At 49.0% G+C, this 20,577-nt stretch overlaps 1 protein-coding gene across 9 annotated transcripts in view; it reads left to right on the plus strand.

Annotated features, from left to right (window-relative positions):
• Positions 1–20,577, plus strand: part of Daam2 (dishevelled associated activator of morphogenesis 2) — a 118,053-nt gene that overhangs the window by 24,687 nt on the left and 72,789 nt on the right. The window contains exon 1 of one of the 9 annotated variants that reach the window (XM_039084449.2): positions 13,593–14,273. The exons of 7 other annotated variants lie outside the window; for them this stretch is intronic. The gene's annotated coding sequence lies outside the window, so the exon portion shown is untranslated. Of the gene's footprint in view, positions 1–13,592; positions 14,274–14,777; positions 15,300–20,577 lie in introns of those variants that run through there. One more of the 9 variants, XM_039084451.2, reaches the window with a different exon arrangement.

Here is a 20,577-nt window from a genome sequence, read left to right on the forward strand (position 1 = left end):
GAGTTCACCTAGCTTCTCTCGCTCTCTTCTTTGAAAGTCCTATCCAGAAACAAGCTAAAACTCGGACTGTCTAGCAGGGCCCAGATTTGGATGGAGTCAGGAGTGGGTGAAAGGTGGGCATTTTCAGACTAGCATGCCATATCCTCAGGATAAGTCTTCATCTAGGAGAGAAGCAGCCTAGGTGACAATTAGCACTGGGTGCCCAGTTGATCAGAGCTTTGCTTCCTTCTCCGAAGCTTGAGTCTGGAAGCATTCCAGGCTAATCAAAAGCAAAGCAAGCCTGGTGAGGTCCAAAGCCTTGCCATCCATAGGATGCACGAACCACTTGGGCTCCTGGACCCTGTGTACAAGATGCTGTAGATGTTGGATCCAGATACTCAGGGCTTGGGGATATGCAATGGCTGATGGCTTCCAACTGCATGATTGTTCTTGGCCAACAGAAGAGCCTGTATGACACCATAACTCACCTGCCCTGCCCCTGGCCTGTACCCTCAGGTTGGTTACCACATAGGAAGGACTAGGGAGTAGAGCTTCCACTCTGCAGGTTGCTTCTGGGGACCAGTGTTGTGCCCTTCATAGCTGCTCAAGAACCTGGCTACAGTCAGCCCTCGTCAGTTGATGAAGCCACCTTCCAAGTCATTCCTGTAGTTCCCCCTTTGCAGTCCTTCCAGAGTTTCTAAGGGCATTTCAGTAAATGACTCCTGTACAAACCATTTCCTTGGGCTCTACCTTTAGGGACCCAACCTGAGTTGTCACTGAGTGACTCAGGCAGGCTACTCTTTATTTCTCTCTCCAGGTATCCTCATGATGAAGTTGGGTTTCTGAAGTTTCAATATCTCATAATGGTTGAAGTTTATAGCTTGTCCTTGGGCCACATTTACAGTGGCCACGTGTAGCCTACAGGCTGTGGTTGGACATTCCTCAAGTCCTTTTCTTACAATCCACTCATGCCAACCGATGTGTTCCCAGGATATGGGGCAGGGCCATGTTTTACTCCAGTAACCCCTGTGGGAGTCCCCTCCCTTGGGCTCTATGTCTGTGCACTTGTGTTTTTGTCACAGCCTGCATGGGAAGGTCAGAGGACAACCTCCATGCCGGTCTTCACTTTTCACTTCATTTGCCTCTGGGATTTCAGAGGTGTGCAACCATGTTTGGCTTTCTGTAAGTTCTAGGGATCTGAACTCAGGTCATTAGTTTTACACAGCAAACATTTTACCACCAAGCTCTCTCCAGCCTTACAGGAGTGTCCCGCCAGGACTCAACCTGAGGCCCTCAACATAGAGCACAATTCTTTAAAATGTTGAACTTCCTCTCTAGTCCAGGAACTCAGGAACTCTGAGAAGAGGCATGCAAGAGCATGGTGTGTATGTGTGTATGTGTGTGTGTGTGTGTGTGTGTGTGTGTGTGTGTGTACGCGCGGGCGCCTGTATTGAATGTGTGTGTGTCTGTGTTGTGTGTGTCTGTGTATATATCTGTGTGTGTCTGTGTGTCTGCATGCGTGCCTATGTGTGTGTCTGTGTGTGTCTGCGTGTATGTCTGTGTGCATGTCTGTATGTTTGTGTCTGTGTCTGCTGTGTGGTCTCTGTGCATGTGTCTCTCTGTGTGTGTCTGTGTGTCTGCGTGCGTGCCTATGTGTGTGTCTGTATGTGTCTGCGTGTATGTCTGTGTGCATGTCTGTATGTTTGTGTCTGTGTCTGCTGTGTGGTCTCTGTGCATGTGTCTCTCTGTGTGTGTCTGTGTGTCTGCGTGCGTGTGCATGTGCGCATGGGCATTTATGTGTGTGTGTTTTCATCCTGTGGCAGTGGCAGCTGGGGGTATTTATAGCTGGATCCACAGAGCCATTCTCACGTGCCTACAGAAAATGAGAACCTCATGTGGAGTTTGTTTTTCCTCTCAGCCTGCGCCATCCAGCCATCCATCTCCTTTAAAGCCTCTGCTGTAACCAGAGCCCCCAGTATGGCTACCACACAGAGGTTATGTAAATTCCCATCTAGTGGAAAGGTGCCTGTTCTCCTCAGTCAGGCCACAGGCAAAGTGTGTGTGTGTGTGTGTGTGTGTGTGTGTGTGTGTGTGTGTGTGTGTGTTGGAGTGGGGGCTGTTGGGGAGAACTTGCAGTTGACACTGGAGGGTTGGAGGGCAGCTCTATAGAGCACTGTCCTCCCTGCAGAGTCTCCCTGGATGAACTTCATGGAATGTGGGTCCTTGGATCACCTCATGTGCTCCGCCCCCCCAGCATGTGTGAGCCTTTTAGAAAGGAAATGACTTGTCCTCAAGCTCAAACTCACCACGTGGCCTAGGAAGACCCTCTAGCCCCCACCCTCTAAGTGCTATGATTACAGGCGTGTGCTGGGCATTGAAGCCAGGGATCTGAGCGGGATCTGAGTGTGCTAGGCTGGCACTGAACCACAGCCCAGCCTTGTTTGTTTTCCTTTTGCTGTGCTCTTAGCTCTGTTCCATTCATATTTTGCCTTTTTCTGTCAGACTAAAGACCACCCCCACCCAAAGGCTACGGTCTGTTTGGCTAGGTCACTTGGGCTTCTGGGATGGGGGTCAGGGGGGAGTCCCCTAGGTTCCACTATCTCCAGAGAGGTTTCAGAACTCCCAGAGCCCTCCAGTTCCTGTTACAGGATCTGTCTGTTGACTAGAAGCTTCTAAGCATCTTCAAGATGAAGGTTCCAGGGACCTGTGGGACCCTTTTCAGTTTCACCAAGAGGCTTCAACCTGCCCTTCTGTGCTATGTATCTAAGCATGTGATGGGCAGAGGGTAGGGCATGAGGTAGGCTGAGCATAGGAGAAGGACCTAGACAGCGTCAGAAGAAAGGAGCATCAACTTGGCTTCCTACTCAGGACCTATACCTCCTTACTTGTGACATCCTGATATCCAGAAGTCCTAGGGCGAGGGCCCTAAAGACTTCTACTGCAGAACCTCCCCAATAGTCCGCATCCTTCTTCAGAACCCACTCTGCTGAGCTGGGGACTTGCTCATTTTGGCACACTACCTCCTTGCTGCAGATCTACAGTGGTTGTGAGCCCATTTTACAGAAGAGGAAAATGGAGTCCTGAGAGTGTGACTGACCTGGAGTAGTGTAACTAACTAACTAACTAATTAACTAACCAACTCACTCACTCACTCACTCACTCACTCACTCACTCACAGCCCAGAGGGAAGTCTAAGCAAGGTCAACCTGACCCCAAGATCTCTGTAGGTCCCAACCAACTCCATTTGTGGTGGACTTGACCTTCAGCCACCTGGCCTCTGCTATAACAGAACTAGAAGGCTCTGGCCTTGACAATCATTCAGTCAGGCAACTTCCGAGTGCGGGGTCAGGAGTGGACTAGCTGGTAACTTGAACTGCCTAAGCTACGTCTCATTCTGCCACCCTCAGCTCTGCTCGCACCCCCCCCCCCCCCGCCGCACTGCTGGGAGCCTCAAGGGTTTCCAGAACAAGAGCAGAGCCAGTCATTCATTAATCTTTGTCCTGCTTCCAAGAATCTCAACTACACAAGAATTCCTCATTGAACGGCCAGGCATTCTTGGGGAGCGTGTGTATCACCACGACAGCGAGAGGCTCAACTCTGGGAAGCAGCCGTGATCCAGGCCAGGAAAATAAGTGTGGATTTCAGAGCCAGAAGGAAGTGGATTGGCTCCTCCTGAAGCCCCCTCTCCAGCTGCCCAACCCCTCTCTAACCACAGATGAGAACTAGCCTTCCCAGGTCATCTGAGGGCACCAACCAACCCGGTGGCATTTTCTTCTGAAATGAAGCAGCATCTCATAGAACTCTTGTGTGCCCGGGGATATGCATGTATGTCTGTCCTCTGTGTGTGCAACACAGTTGTGTTGACATCCCGGTTACTTTCTGTGTAGTTTCTCATGGTACGAATGACCCATTTCATGAAGAAGTCTCTGTGAGTGATTTCGGTGGCTGTGAAACCCCCAGAGTTAAAAGTAAGTAGTGAGCTTCAGGCTCCCCCTCTGTGGAGAGAAACCTCTTTTCTCACATCCCAGCAGTTCAGTATGATACAGTGAGGTAAACTGAGACCAGAGGCTCCAGGGAGCAGGTTCAGTGTGGCCCTCCGTTTACATACAGGAGTCAGAGAAAGAGGATGAGGCCCTAGAGGAAGCGGGGGAGGGGGTAGAGTAGAGAAAAAGCAAGGACAAAAAGCTCTAGGAGAGTGTGGAGGTTTCCTTAAAGGGATCCTTCCCTCTTGATTATAAAAAGCAAAACTCAGGCCTGTGAGGCGACTCGGTGCGGAAAGGTGCTTACTGTAAGTCTGATGAGTCTTCAGGGATTGCCCTGACAGATGTGCCCCGCCCCCACGTGATGGGAGGAGAGGACTGACTGGTGCAATTGTGTCCTCTCCAGCCAGCTCCTGTACTGTTGTGAAAATGCCTACCTAGAAGCTGATAAAATCAACCGAAGTGTCCCTCAACAGAAGAATGGCTAAAGAAATGGGTCATGTGGGGAGTAGAGGGAGAGACTACTGGGATTGGGGGCACATCTTGGGGACAAGTTGGAAAGCTAGTGCAATGGAAACTCCCAGAAATCTAAAAGGGTGACCCTAGCTGAGACTCCTAGAAATGCGGGATGCAGAGCCTGAACCAGTGGCCATCTCCTGTGAGGCTTCCAGCGATTGGAACACCCACCCAGCCATGAAACCTTGGACCTACAGTTTGTCCTGCTGGGAGAAAGAGGCCATCCAGAGACTGTGGGAGTGCCTACCAGTGACATGACAGGCCCAGTTTGAGAATCGTGCCATGAGAGGGAGCCCATCCCTGACACTGCCTGGGGGGCCAGGACCCAGAGGCTGGGTGCCCAGAGACACAGGTTAGAACCAAACATGACCGTCAAAAGAAAAAAGTCAGTGAAATGATGCCTAGTGGTGTTCTGCTGTACTCATAGATTGGTGTCCAGTCCAGTCGTCATCAGGGAGGCTTCATCCAGCAGCTGATGGAAACAGATGCAGAGACCCACAGCCAAACGTCAGGCGGAGCTCAGGGAATCATTCAGAAGACAGGGAGAAACAGTAGTAGGAGCCAGAGGGGTCAAGGACACCTTGATCTACCAAATCAACTAACCTGGGCTCACGGGGCTCACAGAGACTGAGCCAACAATCATGGCCTCCATGGGACTGGCCTAGGTCGACTGCACATGTGTTATAGCTGTGTAGCTCAGTCTTTCTGTGGGGTTCCTGACGGTGGGAGCAGGGGTTGCCTCTGACTCTTTGCCTGCTCTTGAAACCCTTTTTGCTCCTACTCGGTTGCCTCATCCTACCTTAATATTAGGGGAGGAGCCTAGTTTTACTGCAACTCGATAGGCCATGTTTGGTTGATGTGCATGGGCCTGTCATTTTCTGAAGAAAAACGGAGGATGAGTGGATTGGGGGGCAAAAGGGAGTTTGGGGGGGCACTGGGAGGAAAGGAGGAAGAGAAAACTTGAGATATAAAAAAATAAAAATAAAACACCACTAAAAAAATGGCTTGTAAGCCTATCACCCCGGGAGTAGGAGTCTGAGTCTTTAAGTCCCCATACACTTTTGTTTCTCCTCTTGACCATGAGGCCTAACACGAGGCAAAGTAACTACTCCAGTCTTTGCTCTCTCAAATCAACAGGCAGCCAAGTCAACTCTCCATGGGCTAATCGGACGGAGGCGACTCCCCAGCTGATGTTCCCTCGTCCCACGTGACTCTAATGTGTGTCAAGTTGACAAAACCAAGCGGAGACACATTCCGTCTCATTAGTGTGGAGATGTATGTTTGTCTTTAATGAGTAGTGAAATTATATTCACATTGCAAGATCTGTCTGTCTGTCTATCTATTTATCTACCTATCTATCATCTATCTATCTATCTATCTATCTATCTATCTATCTATCTATCTATCATCTATCTATCATTGTCTGTCTATCTATCTATCTATCTATCTATCTATCATCTATCTATCATTGTCTATCTATCTATCTATCTATCTATCTATCTATCTATCTATCTATCTATCGCCTATCTATCATTGTCTGTCTATCTATCTATCTATCTATCTATCTATCTATCTATCTATCTATCATTGTCTATCTATCTATCTATCTATCTATCTATCTATCTATCTATCTATCTATATCTGTCATTGTCTGTCTATCTATCTAGTCTATCTATCATCTATCTATCTATCTATCTATCATCTATCTATCTATCTATCTATCTATCTATCTGTCTATATGTCATTGTCTATCTATCTATCTATCTATCTATCTATCTATCTATCTATCTATATCTGTCATTGTCTGTCTATCTAGTCTATCTATCTATCTATCTATCTAATTTATTGTGTGTATATGCGTGTATATGTGTGTGTGTGGGTTGGTGGTGGGCACACTTGTGGCGGTCAAGAGACAACTACGTGGAGTTATTCTCTCTTCCCACCTTGATATGCATTCTAAAGACTCAGCTCAGGTTGTCTGGCTTATGTAACCAAATGGCAAGATCCCTTACCCCCTGAGCCATCTCTCAGCAACCTCCGAGAAGAGTTTTGAAGCAAACTTACTATATCGGTAAATGTTTGGCTTGTTTGCCTGTTCCACATGCTTATAAACCCAAGATCACGCAAAACTTTCTCAGGCAAAAGGGGTCAGTGTGTACAGAGGTCAGCAGCCCAGCACCAGGAAGCGGGATCGTCCCAGGGCATGGTGGTCCCCTAAATGAGGGAGCCACAAGCCAAACCCTGCCACCTGGAGGGTGTGTGGGGTAGGTAGGAGGAAATAGTAGTGATGTCACTGTTGCTTCTAACCACAAGGCTCTCCTTCCAGGAAGTCTTCCCAGTTGGATCCTGTGTGCTAATCACTTTCCTTTCCCTCCATCCTCCTCATATTAACTTATGCTCACTGAAGCTTGTCAATAGCTCTTAGTATGACCTCACACCACTCAATGAGACCTGCTTTAGAATTAGTCGGTTGAATCCTGCTCCCCTAACTGAAAGCAGAGGACAGAGTCCTCCACATGGGGGTTATTTTAGGGCCACTGTCACTAGAGAACTTATTAAAACCGTCAGCTCTTGGGCCTAGCTGCAATTCCTGCCTGCAGCTGAGGACAGACAGCAGCCTGAGTACTAACGGGCTCTTGGAGAGTCCGGGTATCATGGAGGCCTGAGAATCACTGGGCTTGAGATTCCACAGTGGAAGGGGGCAACTGATACTTCTCTCCTCGTATTGTCCTCTGGATTCCCACTTCCATCAGGACAAGAGTGTTTAGTGGGGCTGGAGAGACGGCTTAGTGCTTAAGAATGTGGCTCAGGAGTCAGACCTCTTGGATTTTAATTCTGCCGCTGTGTGTTTGTCACTCGCTATTCAGGCATCCCTCTTCCAGGCCTCTTGCTCCTGATATAGAGTGTGCTCAAGGAGCTGCGAATGCTGATTAATGGCACCGAGCACACAGTCAGCCCACAATAAAGGTTCTTGTTCCATGCAGAACCTCTCTTTGTCTGCAATATAGTGGAATTTGAGCTCCAGACCCTGACTTCACACACACACACACACACACACACACACACACACACACAATGTGCCCAGCCTAAGAGCTTTATGAACATAACTACTTCACAGTGGTTTGGGAACGAGACTGACGGTGTTTATGTTGTAGCAGTGCGCACAATTTGAAAGCGGATACCAGACATCTTTACTCTATGAGAAGGGTTCCGGCCAAACGGCATGGCATCCAGCCCTTCCCCTCCCTTCCTCCAGTGCTCGCCAGCAACTCAACAAGCAAGTACCTCTGTTTATTGCACACACTGATAGTGAGGGTCTCTTTGTTCCCAAGTTCAGCTCCTAAACCATCCTTCTCTTCACTTCAAAAACCGAAAGACAACTTCTAAGCAATGAAACCATCACTCTGGTCGTCCCTAGAGAAGAGAAGACAGCAACCATGACATCTATCTCCTACTGCTATGGACCACACTGTTTAGTAGAATGCTCTCCGATCTGGTCAGTTTTGGTGTGTCTATGTCTGTGTGTATGTGTGTGTGTGTGTGTGTGTGTGTGTGTGTGTGTGTGTGTGTGCGCGTGCGTCTTCCCATGTAGTGATACCATTTTCTAAATGTTCTTCTAAACTTTACACACCTAAAAATAAGAGTCTAGGACTAGAGAGCTTTGTCAATTGCTGAAGTGCTTGCTATGCAAACGCCAGGGCCTGGATTTGATTCCCAGCACGCCCACAAAACCCTCTATGTGGTAGTGTATGCTTGTGATCCAAACTCCGGGAAGACAAACAAAGGCAGATCCCTCAGGCTCAGTGGCCAACCAGCCTAGCCAATCAGAGAGCTCAATCATTCAGAGTCAATCAAGGGACCCTGTCAGAAGAACAAGGCAAATGGTCATGGGACACACACACACACACACACACACACACACACACACACACACCCTCTCCCCTATTCCTATATATATATATATATATATACACACACACACATACATATATACACATATATATATACATATATACACACACATATATATACACACACACATACACACACATTTATATGTATATATATATATATATATATATATATATATATATATATATATATATATATGTCCAGATAATGTTTGTAGTATGTGCACAGTAGGGTACGAAACTGTCCTGCACATTGTGAACTAACTAGTAACATCCCTATTGTGTATGGCAGAGATTATAGAACGTTCTGTAGTTGTGACAGCTTAAAACATCTCCAGACATTGACCAGCGTCCACTGGGAGTGTGTAGGGATGGGGAGGGGAACACAATGGAGAAGCACTCCCTGCTGGGAGCCATGACAAACTAAATTCTTCCTATAATAAATGGGGCCTGCTGCATCTTATGCTGCCCCAGAGTTTATCTCTGCAGTGTATTTAAGATTAAGGGACAGGATGTATTTACTGATAAGAAAGATATAGGGTGCCTGCTATCTCTGGGTCGTTCTTGACTTCCAAGAAGCAGCCTCTGCGCTGGGTGGATGTAATCCCCACAAGACTCCACTCAAGCCCTCTGAAGACAGTCTGCTCTGTGTCCAGATCCCTTTCTGGTCCTCTTGACCCTCCTCATGCAGCAAGAAGTCCCACGGGGAATGGCCTTTGGTTGGGGCTTATAAATATTCAACAACTCATTTCTAGTACCAAGTTGTTGGGGTTTTTTTTTAAACCATGTTTAACATTCTTGTCCGAGTGGAAAATTTTGTTCTTTGGCAAGCTTCTCATTCCAGATCCAGGTCAGAGTCCCCATCAGAACTCTGAGAATGTCCTGGGGAAGTTTCACCATTGAGATTGAACATTGGTGGCCTTGATACGACTGAGGTTGGATCCTGGCCCAAGACTCCTAGGCCCACAAGACAAACAGAAAGAGGCCGTGCAGTTGGAGGAAGGGCTGGGGACTCTGAGATCTAAATCCATTTATAGGGAACTGGAGAGATGGGTCCGTGGTTAAGAGCACTTACTGGTTTTCCAGAGGGCCTGAGTTCATTTTTCAGTATCCACATTGGGTTGATCACAACAGCCTGTAACTCCAGCTCCAGTGAATCTCACACCCTCTTTTGTGCCCCAGGGATTCCTGTTTGTGTAAGACACAGACAGACATACACCTGCGGTTAGTGACATTCTTGGGTGCTTCAACACAATCACATCTCCATAAGACACCAGCCTTCCAGCCAGTATAAGGCTGATTATGCTTGATTAACTCACAACCCCACAATCCTGGGGCTTGACACAACAAGACATTTAATTCTTATTCATGCTTACCTATCTCTTGTGGATGACAGCAGGGGTCTGAGGCTACTTAAACAGATGTCACTTTAAAAGTGGATGATGTTTGTAACCAAGAAAGTGACAGCTTGCCCTGACCTATCTATCTATATAAATGGAGGCTGGGGTAACCTGACTAGCCCTTCAAGAACATCTGGGCAAATCTAGCCTCTAAAGGGCAGTTACCCGGTCCTCAAACACCATGTTTCCTGTTCCAGTCTCACTTCTGATGCCTCTGATCCCCTGTCAGGCCACCAGTCATGAAGATGAAATGAGACGATCTATGACCTCATACTGTAAGATCATCGGTGCCCTGACAGGATAATGACAAGGGTCACTTATTGCCCTAATCTACAAGTAAATTTTGTGCTTGGCACCCAGGAGTGACAGTGAACAGACACTTCTCATTTGCCAATTAAAAGCTCTGTGCCTCTGAGGACTCTTGAGTTGGTCAGGCTTCTCTAGAGAAGCCGAGACAATACAATAGAATTTGCTGCTTACCCATCTGTCTTAGGGTTTTACTGCTGTGGACAGACACCATGACCAAGGCAACTCTTATAAGGACAACATTTAACTGGGGCTGGCTTACAGGTCCAGAGGCTCAGTCCATTATCATTAAGGCAGGAACATGGCAGCATCAAGGCAGGCATAGTTCAGGAGGAGCTGAGAGTTCTACATCTTCATCTGAAGGCTGCTAGTGGAATACTGGCCTCAGGTAGCTAGGATGAGGGTCTTAAAGCTCACACACACAGTGACACACTTACTCCAACATGGCCAAGCATATACAAACCATGGCACCATCTGTCTAGATTTAATTAATGAATCTATACCACCTACACAGTGGTGTCTGACTGGAGACCCATAGATGAGTCTATGTTGAAGCTCAGGTAACCAGCCTTATTCCAAGTCTGCCAGTTAAAATGCTGATCCAGTGTAAAAGTCCCCTCATAGCAACATCTGGACTGGTGTTTGACCCACATCTGGCCCCATGCCTAGCCAAATCGACACCCAAAATTACCCATCACAGTTTCCGATATCTACTCCTAGTTTACGGGGCAGAATTAGTCATATGACTGGACTCAGATACAAATAGTCAAGACGTTCCGTCAGCTACGTGCCTGGACCAAGACTTTATGACTAAGTACCAATAACCATCACCGGTAACTGTGAACAGATTTTATTATCTGGAGATGAGAGGACGTGTCCACCCGCAGTCTTCTGGGGGTTTCCCATCTCAGCACTTTCTGCTAAGCCAGTGTGGAAATCTGCATGGACTTAGATCCCTGTGCCCATGCCTTGGGGAGAGTTGTTGAAAGAGATCTGTGAAGGTGTGGCCTGGCCTACGGGGGGGGGGGGGGACTAAACAGAAATACTGCCATTGAAACCTTCCTCTGCTTTTGACTTGATTTTAGATGTGTCTCTATGGTATGTGTGGGTGTGTGCCCGTGTGCATGCACACATTTCACATGCCAGTGGAGGCCAGAGGTTAAGGTCTTTTCCTTAATTTGTTTTCCAACTTTTTTTGAGGCAGAGTCTTTCAGTGAGCTCTAACTAGCCAGAGAGCTCTAAGGATCTCCTGTTTCTGCCTCCTTAGCACTAGAATTCAGGCATAGTTTTGCCTTGTGTGGCTCATATGTGTGTCCTGGGGATTTGAACTCAGATCTTCGTGCTTCTGGGGCAAGCCCGTGACTACTAACCTGGATCTGCAGGCCTGTGCTTACTTCATTTGTTCTTTGCTTTAGTCTGTGTTTTCTGTAGCCAGCGCTGCATTTGGAATCCTCCGTACCACTTCTGCCCCTGAACCTCCTGCAAATCTATGGAGTTCAGCTGGGACTCCTTTCTGATATCGTCCCATTCCATTGTGTCCTTTTTTTTTTTTTATTTTTAGATTCAGGGCCAGTTGTCCTTTTGCCACCATCTCATTCTGAGTTTTTGACATGTCCCTCCCCCCCATCTGGGCTCTGGCTTTCCTGGCTCTGTCAGGTCCCTTCCCCCATCTGGGCTCTGGCTGTCCTGGCTCTGTCATGGGGAGCTGATGCACTGCGTTCTCGGGAGTCCCTCTGGCCATCTTATACACAGCAGTCCCCACCCTCTCCCGGTGGCATCACTGTTCACGGCTGCCTGGTTGGGTCCAGCTGGAGTCTGGTGACAACTTCCCTCTGGGAGGCTTGAAGGATCATTCTGGGCTTGGCAGCAGGCACTCGTGAAGAGGCTTTGCTACATATCAGCTGGAAAGCATTGTCCCAGACTGATGTACTTCTGCCTGGCTGGAAGGGAAGCTGACATCGGAGCTGGGAGGCATGGAGGGGGCAGGGGCTGGCGTCAGAACAGCCTGGTCTAGCTACAAACAAGGGCAGAGAGCCTAGTCGGCTCTTTGAAGCTCTCTAACTAAACCAAAGGACAAAGTTGCAAGGACCTCAGACATCGTGTCCACCCCTATAACACTCCTGATACCCACCTAGGCAGCCTGTTAGGAGGTTGTAAAAAGGAGCTCTATGAATCAGTGCTGAAAACAGATACATATTCAAACAGCAATAACAACAATGACTATTATTATTATTATTATTATTATTATTATTATTATTATTACCATCATATTTGCCTTATGCCACAAATTCCTGAGGCTTGCTAGATAGATGTCTGGACTGGGGAAGGGAATAGGCAGGAAATTAATTAGAATCTAGCGTGATGCCAGTTTTAACAGCAAACTCTGGATGTTGTCATCATCAGCTCAAGTCGCTACAATACATTTCCGGGGCGTTGACTTTAGCAAGCATGCACGGAAGCCCATGTGGAAGGGGGCAGCTGGTCTGATATCTGGTGATGGTTGTTTTCCCAGTTCATAGACAGCTATCTTTACCCTGTGTCCTTACATGGTATAAGGTGCACAGTAGCTCCCTGGGATCTCTTTTACAGGGACATTGATTCCATTCGCGATGGCTCAGCCTTTGACATCTACCGACCTCCCAAGGCCTCGTCTCTGAGTTAAATCATATTGTGAGCTAAGCTGAATTTGAGGAAGCCACAGACATTCAGGCCACAGTACAGGGTAAAGCCTGGGGGACCAGAGAAGGGAACAGTTGTTTCCTGGTAGTGGGCAGAAGGCTCTATCATGGTGGGAGTTATCCGGCCTGGTTTCGAAAGTGCCCGGGTTATTGAAGGAAGAGGACTGGGTAACCCTAGCAGGCTCCAGATCTCTGCTCCTCCGATCTTAGTGCTGGGTGGGGAGCAGAAGCAGGGGTGGGGAGCTGTAGATAAGATGTTGATGAAGGGTCTCAAACAGCTTACAGAATTTAGGAAACTAAAAGCTGTAATTAGTAAGTTTAATATTCTTTATAGAAGCCTTTGTTTCTATTTTGTGCAAATGTGCTTGTTTCGATTTCATTTAAAACCTGCCTCTAGGGGTGGTAGACTCGCTTCAGTGCTAGCGCTTGCTGCTCTTGCACAGGGCCTAAGCTTGGTTTACAGCGGCCATGTTGGGCTCACAGTCACTCTGGTTCCAAGGGGTCAGATGCCCTCTTCTGGCCTCTGTGGGAACTGCACTCAGGAACATACAGGAGCACACACTTGCAGATGGTGGGGAGAGGAAGAGAGAGGGAGAAGGGGAGGGGAAAGGGAGGGGGAGGGAGGGAGGGAGGGAGGGAGGGAGGGAGGGAGGGAGAGAGAGAGAGAGAGAGAGAGAGAGAGAGAGAGAGAGAGAGAGAGAGAGAGAGAGAGAGAGAGAGCTAGCGCGCGCAAGAGCAACCGTGCCTGGAGGAACCAGTCAGTTCCTACTTTACTTGCAATCCGGTGAGCTGCTGACTTTGTTCTGGGCTGTCACCTTGCCCTCTGGGCGAGTCCCTGCACTAAAGCTGCCCCAGACAAAGGGACCAAAGGGACCATCTACCTCCATGTCCTGTGAGTCTGGAGGGTTGAGAAGCTTCTCGCCCTCAGAACTAGGCTCCTCTCCAGTGTGTGTGGGGACTGAGGGCTGGTGCTGTCTCAGTACTTTACCCTGAAGAACACTGTCTCATCTCCCTTCACTCTTTCTCTCCTTCCTTTCTTCCTTCCCTTCCCTTCTTTCTCTTCCTTTTCTTGACTTTCCCTCTTATTTCTTTCCCAGTCCTTCTTTTCTTATTTCCTTCCCCTCACTCCCCTTCTCTTTTCCTGACTTCCCCTCCCCCTCTTCCTTTCCCTTCCTTCCTTTATTCCCTGTGTCTTGCTAATCCGGACTGTCTCTTTAAGAGAGGCAGCCTGTGATCTATTCACTCTGGGACTCTGACAGCCAGTTCTGCTTCTCCTGGTGGGTTCTGCTGGACTATGATTGGGACCCTCCTGAGCTCAATCGGGGTCCAGAGTATAGAGGAAAGGGGTCACTTCTGATGATCTGCACACCCCTGGGGGATCTGTGCCCACAGGACTCCCTGCCTGAAGCCTCTTGGTAGCTGGGCCCTGGCTTTGGGCCATAAGAGGCTCCTTGAGGTCCGGGAGCTGGAAAAAGGAAGTTGGAAAGTAACTGGATGTGTTTGGTGAGTGTGAAAGAAGCTTGCTGCCTCCCGTTCCTCCACTGTGGATTTCAGAGTGCAGATCTAGGGTTTGTTGTCATGATTCTTGACAGTGAAATAGGATGGGCAGATGTGACAGGGAGAGGGGATGGGACTGGGATTCCCTTGCATGTGGGGATAACCTCAGCTCCCCTCCCAGTTGTCATTCTTGAGGCATGAAGTTGAAGGTTGCCATCTGGATCAAGCTACAGCCAGTCTGAAGACTGATGATCAGGAGGGGTGGATGGCAGCCCTTTCTCCTTCAAAATAAAGTGTAGCCAGTGTGGGCTCTGGGGCTCTTTATGAAAATGCCCTAAAGGGCTATCATCTCTAGACCCTGGGCAAAGAGCAGAACCTTGGAGATCTGCTATCCAGTGAAAGTTGTCTATCTCAGCAGGGGCTTCGAGCCAAGTCCCCTTCCTCCTGGGCAAGGGCACAGACCAGGCTTGCTCCCTGAGTCCATGCTGTCCTCTTGGACTGAAGAAAGCTGTCACTGGACCACAGCATGCAGTGCCATAGTGGGAGGTGGCAGATCTGCCAAGGGCAGGGAAGAATAGGGAGCCTGTTACTGTGGAGGCCTGGGAACATGGCCTCGGGGGAGGCCCAAGTCACCAGAACTGGCATGGGAACACATGGGCAAAAGGTTCAGGTCCTTGCTGGGAGAATGGGGCTGAGCCAGCACCCTATAATACAGAGCAAATGGTGCTCCAACCCCATTTCCTTGAGGCAGATGACCTCAAATGCCTGCACACCTGTGCACAAATGCCCGAGGAAAGCCTGAGTCCTTGGGTCTCCAGCAGACAAGGATAGACACAGCAGCAACTTCCGTTCTTCCAAGATCAGGGCTTCTTCAGGGAAGTCCTTTGCTGAAATCTAAGTTCTTCTTGGCACCAGAGTCTGAACAAGGGGTTTGCTGAAACAGAAGATGCCAGGAAGCAATCCAGATGCTGTGGTGATCTGGGTTTCTATTAGGAGAGGGGAGGATGAGACCATCTTCACAGAGTCACAATGGTCAGTATCATCTATTGTGTTCCTTGAAGACTTTGGTGACTGTGCCAAGTTTAATCTAATCTTTAAATGCTGTACAAATTCGTGTGTGTGTGTGTGTTATGTGTGTGTGGGGTGTGTGTGTGTCTGTGTGTGGGGTATGTGTGTGAGTGTGTGTGTGTCTGTGTCTGTGTGTGGTGTATGTGAGTGTGTGTCTGTGTATGTGTGTTGTGTGTGTGTGAGTGTGTGTGTCTGTCTGTGTGTGGTGTATGTGAGTGTGTGTCTGTGTATGTGTTGTGTGTGTGTGTGAGTGTGTGTGTCTGTCTGTGTGTGGTGTATGTGAGTGTGTGTCTGTGTATGTGTGTTGTGTGTGTGTGAGTGTGTGTGTGTCTGTGTCTGTGTGTGGTGTATGTGAGTGTGTATCTGTGTATGTGTGTAGTATATGTGAGTGTGTGTCTGTGTATGTGTGTTGTGTGTGTCTGTGAGTGTGAGTGTGTCTGTGTCTGTGTGTGGTGTATGTGAGTGTGTGTCTGTGTATGTGTGTTGTGTGTGTATGTGAGTGTGAGTGTGCTGGTGTCTGTGTGTGGTGTATGTGTGTGTCTGTGTATGTGTGTTGTGTGTGTCTGTGTGTGTGAGTGTATGTCTGTGTATGTAAGTGTGTGTGGTGTGTGTGTGAGTGTGTGTCTGTTTGTGTGGTGTGTGTGTATGAGTGTGTGTGTGTCTGTGTATGTGTGTGATGTGTGAGTGTGTCTGTGTATGTGTGTGTGAGTGTGTGTGTGAGTGTGTGAGTGTGTATCTGTGTGTGTCTGTGTATGTGTGTGATGTGTGAGTGTGTCGGTGTATGTGTGTGTGAGTGTGTGTGTGAGTGTGTATGTGTATGAGTGTGTGTGTGTCTGTGTATGTGTGTGGTGTGTGAGTGTGGCTGTGTATGTGTGTGTGAGTGAGTGTGTCTGTGTATGTGTGTGTGAGTGTGTGTCTGTGTATGTGTGTGTGTGAGTGTGTGATGTGTGAGTGTGTCTGTGTATGTGTGTGTGAGTGTGTGTGTGAGTGTGTATGTGTATGAGTCTGTGTGTGTCTGTGTATGTGTGTGGTGTGTGAGTGTGTCTGTGTATGTGTGTGTGAGTGTGTGTGTGAGTGTGTATGTGTATGAGTCTGTGTGTGTCTGTGTATGTGTGTGGTGTGTGAGTGTGTCTGTGTATGTGTGTGAGTGTGTGTCTGTGTATGTGTGTGATGTGTGAGTGTGTCTGTGTATGTGTGTGTGAGTGTGTGTCTGTGTATGTGTATGAGTCTGTGTGTGTCTGTGTATGTGTGTGGTGTGTGAGTGTGTCTGTGTATGTGTGTGTGAGTGTGTGTCTGTGTATGTGTGTGTGTGTGTATGTGTGAGTGTGAGTGTGTGAGTGTGTGAGTGTGTGTGAGTGTGTGTGAGTGTGTATGTGTGAGTGTGTGAGTGTGTGTGTGAGTGTGTGAGTGTGTGTGTGTGTGTTTTCAGGTGCACATTTCATGCTGTCATGTGGAGGCCTTAGATATTTCTCAGGTGCCCTCTCCCTTATTTATTGAGATACAGTGTCTCTGTGGGCTGCAGCTTGCAAGCTGGTCAAGTCTCAGAGATCATCCTGTGTCCATTTCCATGACACTGGGGTTAGATGGACCGTCTACTGCACTAGCAATTTAAGTGTAGGTTCTTGGGACCATCCGAGTTGATGACAAAGGACTGTCTTACAAACCAAGTGATACCCATGCCTCCATCCAAAAAAATTATTTGAGTCATGAATATATTGTTTTATGAGTTTTACAGAAACTGAAGCTCAGAGGTTGAGGATCATGCCTCCTCAGAGCTGGAAATTCTCAAATGAGACTTGGATATCTTCATCCACCCATTCTGTCATCAGTCGCTCCCTAATCACCTCATCCATCTATCTCCTCATCTATCCATTCCCTCATCTCTTCATCACTTCATCCTCTCATCCCCTCATCCTCTCATCCCCTCATCCTCTCATCTCTCATCCCCTCATCCTCTCATCCCCTCATCCTCTCATCCCCTCATCCCCTCATCCCCTCATCCTCTCATCCCCTCATCCTCTCATCCACTCATCCTCTTATCCCCTCATCCTCTCATCCCCTCATCCCCTCATCCTCTCATCCTCTCATCCCCTCATCCCCTCATCCCCTCATCCTCTCATCCTCTCATCCTCTCATCCTCTCATCCCCTCATCCTCTCATCCTGTCATCCCCTCATCCTCTCATCCCCTCATCCTCTCATCCTGTCATCCCCTCATCCTGTCATCCCCTCATCCCCTCATCCTCTCATCCTCTCATCCCGTCATCCCCTCATCCTGTCATCCCCTCATCCTCTCATCCCCTCATCCCCTCATCCCGTCATCCCCTCATCCTCTCATCCTCTCATCCCCTCATTCTCTCATCCTCTCATCCCCCATCCTCTCATCCCCTCATCCCCTCATCCTCTCATCCCCTCATCCTCTCATCCTCTCATCCTGTCATCCCCTCATCCTGTCATCCCCTCATCCTGTCATCCTGTCATCCTCTCATCCTGTCATCCCCTCATCCTGTCATCCCCTCATCCTCTCATCCCCTCATCCCCTCATCCTGTCATCCCCTCATCCTGTCATCCCCTCATCCTGTCATCCCCTCATCCTCTCATCCTCTCATCCTCTCATCCTGTCATCCCCTCATCCTCTCATCCTGTCATCCCCTCATCCTCTCATCCCCTCATCCTCTCATCTCTCATCCTCTCATCCCCTCATCCTCTCATCCCCTCATCCTCTCATCCCCTCATCCCCTCATCCTCTCATCCCCTCATCCTCTCATCCCCTCATCCTCTCATCCCCTCATCCCCTCATCCTCTCATCCCCTCATCCTCTCATCCCCTCATCCTCTCATCCTCTCATCCTCTCATCCCCTCATCCTCTCATCCCCTCATCCTCTCATCCTCTCATCCCCTCATCCTCTCATCCCCACATCCCCTCATCCTCTCATCCTCTCATCCTGTCATCCCCTCATCCTGTCATCCCCTCATCCTCTCATCCTCTCATCCCCTCATCCCCTCATTCTCTCATCTCTCATCCCCTCATCCCCTCATCCCCTCATCCTCTCATCCCCTCATCCTGTCATCCCCTCATCTCTCATCCCCTCATCCTGTCATCCCCTCATCCTGTCATCCTCTCATCCTCTCATCCTGTCATCCCCTCATCCTCTCATCCTCTCATCCCCTCATCCTCTCATCCCCTCATCCTGTCATCCCCTCATCCTGTCATCCCCTCATCCTGTCATCCCCTCATCCTGTCATCCCCTCATCCTGTCATCCTCTCATCCTGTCATCCCCTCATCCTGTCATCCCCTCATCCTCTCATCCCCCCATCCCCTCATCCTGTCATCCCCTCATCCTGTCATCCCCTCATCCTGTCATCCCCTCATCCTGTCATCCTCTCATCCTCTCATCCTGTCATCCCCTCATCCTCTCATCCCGTCATCCTCTCATCCTCTCATCCCCTCATCCTCTCATCTCTCATCCTCTCATCCCCTCATCCTCTCATCCCCTCATCCTCTCATCCCCTCATCCCCTCATCCTCTCATCCCCTCATCCTCTCATCCCCTCATCCTCTCATCCCCTCATCCCCTCATCCTCTCATCCTCTCATCCTCTCATCCCCTCATCCTCTCATCCTCTCATCCCCTCATCCTCTCATCCCCTCATCCTCTCATCCTCTCATCCCCTCATCCCCTCATCCCCACATCCCCTCATCCTCTCATCCTCTCATCCTGTCATCCCCTCATCCTGTCATCCCCTCATCCTCTCATCCTCTCATCCCCTCATCCCCTCATTCTCTCATCTCTCATCCCCTCATCCCCTCATCCCCTCATCCTCTCATCCCCTCATCCTCTCATCCCCTCATCTCTCATCCCCTCATCCTGTCATCCCCTCATCCTGTCATCCTCTCATCCTCTCATCCTGTCATCCCCTCATCCTCTCATCCTCTCATCCCCTCATCCTCTCATCCCCTCATCCTCTCATCCCCTCATCCCCTCATCCTCTCATCCTCTCATCCCCTCATCCTCTCATCCTCTCATCCCCCATCCTCTCATCCCCTCATCCTCTCATCCTCTCATCCCCCATCCTCTCATCCCCTCATCCCCTCATCCTCTCATCCCCTCATCCTCTCATTCTCTCATCCTGTCATCCCCTCATCCTGTCATCCCCTCATCCTGTCATCCTCTCATCCTCTCATCCTGTCATCCCCTCATCCTGTCATCCCCTCGTCCTCTCATCCTCTCATCTTCTCATCCCCTCATCCTCTCATCCTCTCATCCTCTCATCCCCTCATCCCCTCATCCTCTCATCCCCTCATCCCCTCATCCCCTCATCCTCTCATCCCCTCATCCTCTCATCTCTCATCCCCTCACCCATTCATTTTATTTGCTTATTTAACTAAGTTGAACTAATAGCTTTCATGTATCAGCTATGTGGTAGTCAACAAAGGGACAGAAGCTGTGAAGGGTTCAGGGGACCTTAACTGCATAGCCTACATGGCGACCTGCAACTACTGTCTTTTGCACTACGCTCAGAAAGCCTTTGCGGGGGTGTGTATGTTAGAATGTTCTTCTCAAGGTCAGAGAAGATGTGGGAGAATGTTCTCTTCCTTGACAAAATGCTACATTGTGTTTTAGTGATTATCTAAAAGTTCTGTCTGGGCTGGCCACCATAGAGCCTGCTACTGGCATCGGAATTGTTGTTGTTCCAGTGTGTTTCTGATGGAGTTGGTATTCTGTGTGGTCTCCTAAAATGACAGTGCTTAACATCTGGAAGCTCTGTGTCTTAAACTGGAGTCTGAATGAGAGCCCAAAGGACCAGAGATGACTCAGAAAGGCTGCTGGGTACCATGAGGGTTGTGATACAGCATTCCCCCACCCCTAACTGGGCAGACTGGGCTAGGCTGAGCAGAGCAAGGTCTGAAGCTCCAGGTCTCCTGTTCTCTGGTTTAGGATGGGCTGAGGCCAGAGACTCAGAAAAATGGCCGTGAATCTGGGGCAAGGTGTTGTGCTTTGAAAACTGCCCTTCTCACCTCCACAAATCTTTGCACCGTCCTGGGTGGGCCTTTGCAGAAGGAACACTGTGTGCTGAGGTTAAGGAAGGGCCACAAGCTTCCCGGGAACACTATGGCATCTCAGAGAGCAGTGTCTCCCTACCACCCACCCCCCCACCCCGGCTTTCCCAAAGCCTAGCTTCCTTCAGGACCTATCTATTGGGTGACATGGTCATAGTGCCAAGCTCACTGTATGGATCCATG

Source organism: Rattus norvegicus, chromosome 9 (genome assembly GCF_036323735.1).
Source record: "Rattus norvegicus strain BN/NHsdMcwi chromosome 9, GRCr8, whole genome shotgun sequence".
Taxonomy (NCBI): domain Eukaryota; kingdom Metazoa; phylum Chordata; class Mammalia; order Rodentia; family Muridae; genus Rattus; species Rattus norvegicus.